Source organism: Hemitrygon akajei, chromosome 30 (assembly GCF_048418815.1).
Source record: "Hemitrygon akajei chromosome 30, sHemAka1.3, whole genome shotgun sequence".
Lineage (NCBI taxonomy): Eukaryota > Metazoa > Chordata > Chondrichthyes > Myliobatiformes > Dasyatidae > Hemitrygon > Hemitrygon akajei.
In genome coordinates, this window is record NC_133153.1 from 44,049,428 (window position 1) to 44,058,531 (window position 9,104).

Consider the following 9,104-nt stretch of genomic DNA (forward strand, 5'->3'; position numbering starts at 1 on the left):
AGAGATAGTGAGGCCCTAATCCAAAGGAAGGAGGTGGTATCTTTCATTGACATATGGTTGGTATCAAGCAAAGCTTGTATAAAACAGGATAAATAGGGTGGATAGCCGATGATTTGTTCCCCCAGAGTAGAAACAGCCAATATGAGGGTGCACAAATTTAAGGTGTTGGAAGGAATTTATGGATGTAATACATAGGTTTTGTTACACAGAGTGGCAGATGCATGGAATGTGCTGCCGGAGTGGCGGTTGAGGCATATACATTAGGGACATTAAGGAAGTTTTTATATAGAAAGATGGATGGTGGAGAAATGGAGTGCTATGTAGGAGAGAGGGGTTAAATTGATCTTGGAGTAGGTTAAATGGTTGGCAGAACATCATGAGCTGAAGGGTCTGTTTGGTGCTGTATTGTTCTATGAATCCTTTGCAAAGTATAAGGGGTGTAGGAGTTCACTTAAGAAGATCGGGAGAACACAAGACAAGTTTGTCTTATGTCCTCTCTTCATAAGCTAGAGTGAAGGACAGTCATAAGAGATTTGATAAAGAATAAAAGGATAGAGAATGTATCCATGTAGAGAATGGGATCAATCTGCCATTAATGTGTGGAGCCATAGGATAGACAAGGTCTTGATGAATATTCTTCATCTGTGGAGGCCAGGAAGAGGATCCACATGAAACAATCCACATCACAAATAGAGGTGGTCTTAAAGCAGCAAGGTGGTTACATCCCAGGGTCTAAACAAGTGTATCCTAGGTCATTGTGGGGGAGGAGAAAAAGTGTAGGGGGCTACCTAAAATTGGAAAACTGAATGTTCATGTGATTGGGCTATAGACTAGCGCAGCAGAATAAGAGGTGTTGTTCCACCAGTTTTCATTGGGCAGTAGAGAAGGGTGAGAAAGGTCAGTGTGGGAATGGGGAAGGGAACTGAAATGGTAAACAACTGGAAGCTCAGGGTAACCACACGGCCCTTGCAGAAGATGGAACGCTTGACTGTATACCTACCTCACCACCATCCAGGTGAGGCAAAGGATCATGTGTACTTCTGCCAGCCTTGTCTACTGCATCTGGTGATCCAAGTGTGGCCTCCTCGACATCAGCGAGAACAAATGCAGACAGGGTAACTGTTTTCAGAGCATCTACACTCAGCCCGCAGTGGACATATGGTTATGTTTTTATAACACCAGCAGAATAATCAACCTGCCGGGTTCATTTTCCTTTGGTCAACACTGCCTAACTTCCCATTAACCACCACCAAGACAAGAGACTCAGTTGATGCTGCATTTCAGGGGAGAAGATTTAGGACAGAGATGAGAAACTGTTTTTCCCAGAGAGTGATGAATCTGTGGAATTCTCTGCCCAGGGGAACTGTTGAGGCTTTCTCACTAAATATATTTAAGAAACAGTTAAGAGGGGTGATTGATAAGTTCATGACCTAAGGTAGAAGGAGTCAATTTTAGAAAACCTAGCACGTTTATTTTTCAACATAGTCCTCCTACATGTCCAGCGGTTGTGAGCATATGGATCTTACATCTCCAGAAATTGTCCACAGCAGGGGTGATTGATAAGTTCGTGGCCTAAGGTAGAAGGCAATGAGTTATTAACTTCAAACTTTATGCATAATCACTCAAAGAGTTGAACTGCATGTGCATACAACGAGAGCTGTATAACTCATCTAACATTGACTCGACTAAGAAGGGGAGGAGGGAAGAGAAGAGAGCGGTAGTGATAGGGGATTCTATAGTCAGGGGGGCGGATAGGAGATTTTGTGGGGAAGATCGGGAGTCTCGGATGGTATGTTGCCTCCCTGGTGCCAGGGTCCGGGACATCTCAGATCGGGTGCAGGTTATTCTCAAGAGGGAGGGCAAGAACCCAGATGTTGTGGTCCATGTAGGGACCAACGACGTGGGTAGGATGAGTGAGGGGGTCCTGCGTAGTGAGTTCAGGGAGTTAGGTGCAAAGCTGAAGGGCAGGACCTCCAGGGTAACTATCTCAGGATTGTTACCTGTGCCACGTGTGAGTGAGGCAAGGAACAGAAGGATTATACAGATTAATACGTGGCTGAGAGGATGGTGCAGGAGGGAGGGCTTCAGGTTTTTAGATAATTGTGCTTTGTTCCAGGGAAGGTGGGATCTGTTCCGATGGGACAGATTACACCTGAACTGGAGCAGTACTAACATTCTTGCAGGAAAATTTGCTAGTGCTTCTCGGGGGGGGGGGTGGGGGGGTTAAACTAAATTTGCGGGGGGCAGGGATCCAGAATGTGAGAGAGGATAGCGAGATGAAGAATAAAGGACTGGGGGGGGGGGGGGAACTACACAATTCCAGAATATTAAGTGTGTAGTAGAGAAAGGTGAGGCGGAACAAGTGATAAAGAGGACACATATACAGAGGGATGGTCTGACGGAACATGGAGTTAAATGTGCAGAAAGAATAAGTAAATTTAGGAAGGACAACAAAATTCAAGGGGCATATAGCCCAATGGGAGTTCGGGGAGCTGGGTTAAGCACAATAGGCAGCGATTTAAACAGAGAGAGGAGAAATTGGCTAAAAATTCTATATCTGAATGCACAAAGTGTCAGAAATAAGGCGGATGAGCTTGAAGCTCAGGTGCGAATGGGTAACTATGATGTTGTTGGGATAACGGAGACATGGCTGCAGGGAGATCAGACCTGGGAAATGAATGTACAAGAGTATACGTGCTATCGTAGGGACAGAAATGTGGGCAGAGGGGGTGGGGTGGCCCTGTTGGTGAGGAATGAGATTCAGTCCTTTGCAAGGGGGTACATAGGATCAGGAGAAGTAGAGTCTGTGTGGATAGAACTGAGGAACAGTAAGGGCAAAAAGACCTTAATGGGTGTTGTCTACAGGCCACCAAACAGCAGCATGGATATTGGATGCAAGTTGAATAGGGAGTTAACACTGGCATGTGGCAAAGGTAATGTCGCAGTAGTTATGGGGGATTTCAACATGCAGGTGAACTGGGAGAATCAGGTTGGTGCTGGACCCCAGGATAGGGAGTTTGTAGAGTGCCTACGGGATGCATTCTTGAAACAGCTTGTACGAGAGCTGACCAGGGACAAGGCTATTCTGGATTTAGTCTTGTGTAATGAACAGGATTTGATAAGCAATCTTGAAGTAAAGGAGCCATTAGGAGGTAGTGACCATAATATGATAAGTTTTTATCTGCAATTTGAGAAGGATAAGGGCAGATTGGAGGTGTCAGTGTTGCAGTTGAACAAAGGAGACTATGGAGCCATGAGGGAGGAGCTGGCCAAAGTTAAATGGACGCATATCCTAGCAGAAAAGACAGTGGAACAGCAATGGCAGGTATTCTTGGGAATAATGCACAAGGTGCAAAATCAGTTCATCCCCCAGAGAAGGAAGGATTCAAAGGGGGGAAAGGGGCCACAGTGGTTGACAAAGGAAGTCAGAGATTGCATAGCATTAAAAAAAAAGGAAATATGACAGAGCTAAGGTGAGTGGGAAGACAGATGATTGGGAAATTTTTAAGGAACAACAGAACTTAACTAAAAAGGCAATACGGGGAGAAAAAATTAGGTACGAACGCAAGCTAGCCAGGAATATAAAGGAGGATAGCAAAAGCTTTTTTAGGTATGTGAAGAGAAAGAAGATAGTTAAGAACAATGTTGGGCCCTTGAAGAATGAATTGGGTGAAATTGTTATGGGAAACAGAGAAATGGCAGAAGAATTTAATAAGTACTTTAGATCTGTCTTCACTAGGGAAGACACAAGCAATCTCCCAGATGTATGGATGGGCCAAGGACATAGGGTAACAGAGGAAATGAAACAGATTGACATTAGGAAGGAAACGGTGATGAGTAGACTGATGGGACTGAAGGCTGACAAATCCCCAGGTCCAGATGGTCTGCATCCTAGGGTACTAAAGGAGGTGGCTCTGGAAATTGCGGATGCATTGGTAATCATTTTCCAATGTTCCTTAGATTCAGGATCAGTTCCTGAGGATTGGAGAATGGCTAATGTTATCCCACTTTTTAAGAAAGGAGGGAGGGAGAAAACAGAGAACTATTGTCCTGTCAGCCTGACATCAGTAGTGGGGAAGATGCTAGAGAACATTATTAAAGATGAAATAGTGGCATATCTAGATAGCAGTGATAGGATTGGGCTGAGCCAGCATGGATTTACCAAGGGCAAATCATGCTTGACTAATCTATTGGAGTTTTTCGAGGATGTAACCAGGAAGTTAGACAAGGGAGATCCAGTGGATGTAGTGTACCTTGATTTTCAGAAGGCATTTGATAAGGTCCCACAAAGGAGATTGGTGGGTAAAATCAGAGCTCATGGCATGGGAGGGAAGATATTGACATGGATAGAAAACTGGTTGGCAGATAGAAAGCAAAGAGTAACGGTGAATGGGTGTTTCTTGGAATGGCAGGTGGTGACTAGTGGGGTGCCACAGGGCTCGGTATTGGGACCACAGCTGTTTACGATTTACATCAACAATTTAGATGAAGGCATTGAGAATAACATCAGCAAGTTTGCTGATGATACTAAACTGGGTGGCAGTGTGACGTGATGAGGATGTTAGGAGAATTCAAGGTGACTTGGATAGGCTGGGTGAGTGGGCAGATACTTGGCAGATGACGTTTAATGTGAATAAGTGTGAGGTTATCCACTTTGGGAGTAAGAACAGGAAGGCAGGTTATTATCTGAATGGTGTAGAGTTAGGTAAGGGAGAAATACAAAGAGATCTAGGAGTCCTTGTTCATCAGTCACTGAAGGTGAATGAGCAAGTGCAGCAGGCAGTGAAGAAGGCTAATGGAATGTTGGCCTTTATTACAAAGGGAATTGAGTACAAGAGCAAGGAAATCCTTTTGCATTTGTACAGGGCCCTGGTGAGACCACACCTGGAGTATTGTGTATAGTTTTGGTCTCCAGGGTTAAGGAAGGACATCCTGGCTGTAGAGGAAGTGCAGCGTAGATTCACAAGGTTAATTCCTGGGATGTCCGGACTGTCTTACACAGAGAGGTTAGAGAGACTGGGCTTGTACACGCTGGAATTAAGGAGATTGAGAGGGGATCTGATTGAAACATATAAGATTATTAAGGGATTGGACAAGATAGAGGCAGGAAATATGTTCCAGCTGCTGGGAGAGTCCAGTACCAGAGGGCATGTTTTGAGAATAAGGGGTAGGTCATTTAGGACAGAGTTAAGGAAAAACTTCTTCTCCCAGAGAGTTGTGGGGGTCTGGAATGCACTGCCTCAGAAGGCAGTGGAGGCCAATTCTCTGGATGCTTTCAAGAAGGAGCTAGATAGGTATCTTATGGATAGGGGAATCAAGAGATATGGGGACAAGGCAGGAACCGGGTATTGATAGTAGATGATCAGCCATGATCTCAGAATGGCGGTGCAGGCTCGAAGGGCCGAATGGTCTACTTCTGCACCTATTGTCTATTGACTCCTTCTACCTTAGGCCACGAACTTATCAGTCACCCCTTGTAGATAGGTTTTGACCTAGTAAGTGAATTAAGGGTTATGGGGAAAAGGCAGGTAGATGGAGCTGAGTTTACAGACAGATCAACCATGATCTTATTGAATGGTGAGGCAGACTCGATGGGCCAGATGGCCTACTCCTGCTCCTATTTCTTGTGTTCTTATCCTGAGGAAGGGTCTCAGCCCAAAGCATTGACAGTCCATTTCCCTCCATCAATGCTACCTGCCCTGCTGAGTGCCACTAGTGTGTGTTGCTTAAACAACACTGAAGTATTTTTCCTGTTTGGATGAGCCACTGTTGGTTTGTAGTCATACATTTCAATGCACTTTCCCAATCCACCAGAGCCAACTCCTACCTACCTCATACCTTCATCGCTGCTTTCATGTGGGTTCAGACTGAACTAAATCCCATTCAGCCTTTGTACTAAATTTGATAATATGTTCACTCTTCTCCAAAGATTACCAAACTGCAATCTTTTCTTATTCCACAATGCTAGAATAAACAGTCAATGTTTCAGGCTGAGATCCTTCAGTAGGACTGGTGAATAACAAATTTCACACTATATGTCAGCGAAAATAAACCTGATTCTGAAGCTGATAATCTTTATGGCTAGGACTCTTCCCCCTTGCCTTTGCTCTCAGACTAATTCTACAAATTATTCATTCTAAAACATAGAGTTTCCAACCTTGATCACTCTGCAAACCTTTTCCTGAAAACTCTACTGGCTGTCAATGGAGTAGCAGTGTTTTTATAGCTGCTCCTACTCTATTTAATTTACTGTTTCCAACTTATTTTGAAAACTTAAACACAATATTGTTTTACGATGAGGGGTTCCAAAGCTACTAAAATAGAAGAGGAGCCTCCTATGACTTTCGAATCTATTATGGAGGCACTTCGGAAGCATAAAAATGAACTTTTGGAGGAGTTCCAGCAGAAATTCCGGCAACTCAGTGCTAAATTTAAACAAATGGATGTAAAATTGGATTCTATTCAAAAAACTTTAAGTGAACATGACAAATGGATAAAAGAGACTGAAGACATTTTGACAATGTTGGATGCGAAGACTGATGACCTGGAAAAGATGTGTGATAAACAGTCAAAGGTTAATGAAAAATTAAGACAGAAGATTATCCACTTAGAAAATAGAAGCAGAAAAAATAATGCATGAAGTCTGGGTTTTAAAGAGTTAATGGAAGGCAATCAGCCTTCAGAATTTTTTTGCAAACCTTTTGGCTGATTTATTTCTGAATATTTTAAAATCTCCACCTAAAATAGACCGAGCTCATAGATCGGCAGTACCGAGACCTCCTCCAGAAGAATGACCCCGTTCAGTGATAATCTGTCTTTACGACTTTCAAACAAAGGAACTTTTAGTTCATGAATCTTGTCGGAAAGGTATGATTGATTATGATGGCCAGAAGATCAGAATTGTGGAGGATTTTTCACCCGATTTGAATGAACACTTCAAGTTTAAAAAGGTCATGTCTGAATTGTATAATAAAAGTTTTAAACCCTCTTTTCATTACCCCACTTGTCTTAGAATCATTTTGAAAAATGGCACTCAGAAATGGTTCCATTCAACTCTAGAGGTGCAGGATCTTTTAATTTCCGAATCAGTATCAGAAGTTTAACTGTTCAATAATTCCTTATGCAAATCTATGTTGTATCTGCCTGATGGATCCTATTTTTAGAATCAGCAGTCTAACTGTTCATTACTTTCTTTTATGAATTTTTTTTACTTCTGGTATACCTTTGTATCTAATTTTTTTTGTACTTTTATTTCTTTGCTTAGAAAATTAAGGATTTAACATTAGTAAGTTTTTATTGAGTTAATACTTTCCAAATTAAAATGTTCTGAATTTTCTTGGTTCTTTTTAATATTTTATACTATATTTCTCATGAGGTTTTTTAAAAATAAGTTTAATTTTGCTGTTTTTTGTTGTGTCTTGTTGGAATGCAGTTAGCCTTGAAAATTTTTTGGAGCTCAGCCAGTAGATTGTTTGGGAGGGTAATGTGGGTAGATTTAGCTGTCAACTGCCCTTTGGTCGACTTTCTTTCTTTGGGTGGGGGTGGATTTCTTTTCTATCAGCTGTTTGGTTCTATTAGCTTCATTTGTTGCTTAGTTACTGTATTTTAAAGCTCATTGTTTGGATTTAATATACATTCCTGTGGTTTTTATTCTAACCTCATAAGTAATATTTAAATGGATTATGCTATTAATTTACTTAGTTTTAATGTGAAAGGATTAAACCATCCTGTGAAACGTAATAAGACATTTAATTATATTAAGAAATTGAATGTCTCAATTTTTTTTTTTACAAGAAACACGTGTTCGTAGATGTGATAATTTACATCTTTTCAGCTGCTGGCTAAGGCCAGAGGAGCTTCGATTCTTATAGGCAATTCAGTTTCTTTCGTTCAACATAATGCAGTGTCTGACACCAATGAGCGTTTTGTTATAGTCTCAGGGAAATTAGATAATAAATTAATGGTTTTTTCTCATTTGTATGCCCCAAATATAGATGATACAGGTTTTTTTGAATGCTTTTTTTCCCCACTTTTACCAGATTTAAGTCTGTATTCTCTGGTTTTAGGAGGAGACTTCAGCTGCTGTTTAGATCCTGTTTTAGATTGCTCATCTTTTAAAAGATTGACTTTTAGTAGATCTGCCTCCTTTATCCAATCTTTTCTAATGAAATGTGATATTTCGATATTTGGTGCTTTTTGCATCCAACAGATAAAGAGTACTCATTTTTTTCTCATGTTCATCATACGTAATCCTGGATTGATTATTTTTTGTTGATAATCAATTGATTCCATTGGTTTGATCCTGTGAATATAAAGAAATTGCTGTTTCAGATCATGCTCCTGTGTTTTTATCTTTAAATCTTCTGGGTATCTCAATCCAACTCTGTTATCTCATAAGGATTTTTAAAAATTTTTGGAGAGACAAATTACTCTTTTTTTAAGAGAATACGCTAGAAGAGACTTCTAGTCTTATTTAATGAGATGCTTTTAAGGCTTATTTAACAGGACAAATTATTTCTTTTACCGCAAGTGTTAAGAAAAAAGCTAATAAGGAGAGAATTGAATTAGCCAATCAGTTGAAACAATCAGACCAAAAATATGCTTTGGCTCCAGATCCTGTTTTATATAAAAGACGTGTTGAAATTAAAACTAAATACAATCTGCTTTTGACTTATCCAATTGAAACTCAACTTTTAAAAGATAAAAGTCAGTTTTATGTTCATGGAGATAAAACAGGTAAACTATTGGCTAACCAGTTAAAGATCTTTATAGTTAAATGCCAAATTAAAGAAAGTTGTAAAGCTAATGGTGATAAAACATCTGATCATTTAGAAATAAACGATACTTCTAGAGAATTCTATTCTAAACTTTATAGTTCTGATCCTCCTGAAGATAATACTGTAATGAATAATTTCTTAGATCAATTAAACATTCCTACACTTTCTGAGGATAATCGAAAATTGCTGTTTCAACCCATTTCTTATGAAGAAATTGCGAGGTTGTTTACTCGAGGAAGGCCCTGGGTCCTGATGGATTTTCTGGAGAGTTTTATAAGGCTTTTTCCTCTTTGCTTATACTGTACCTCACTTATATTCAAAGTCCTT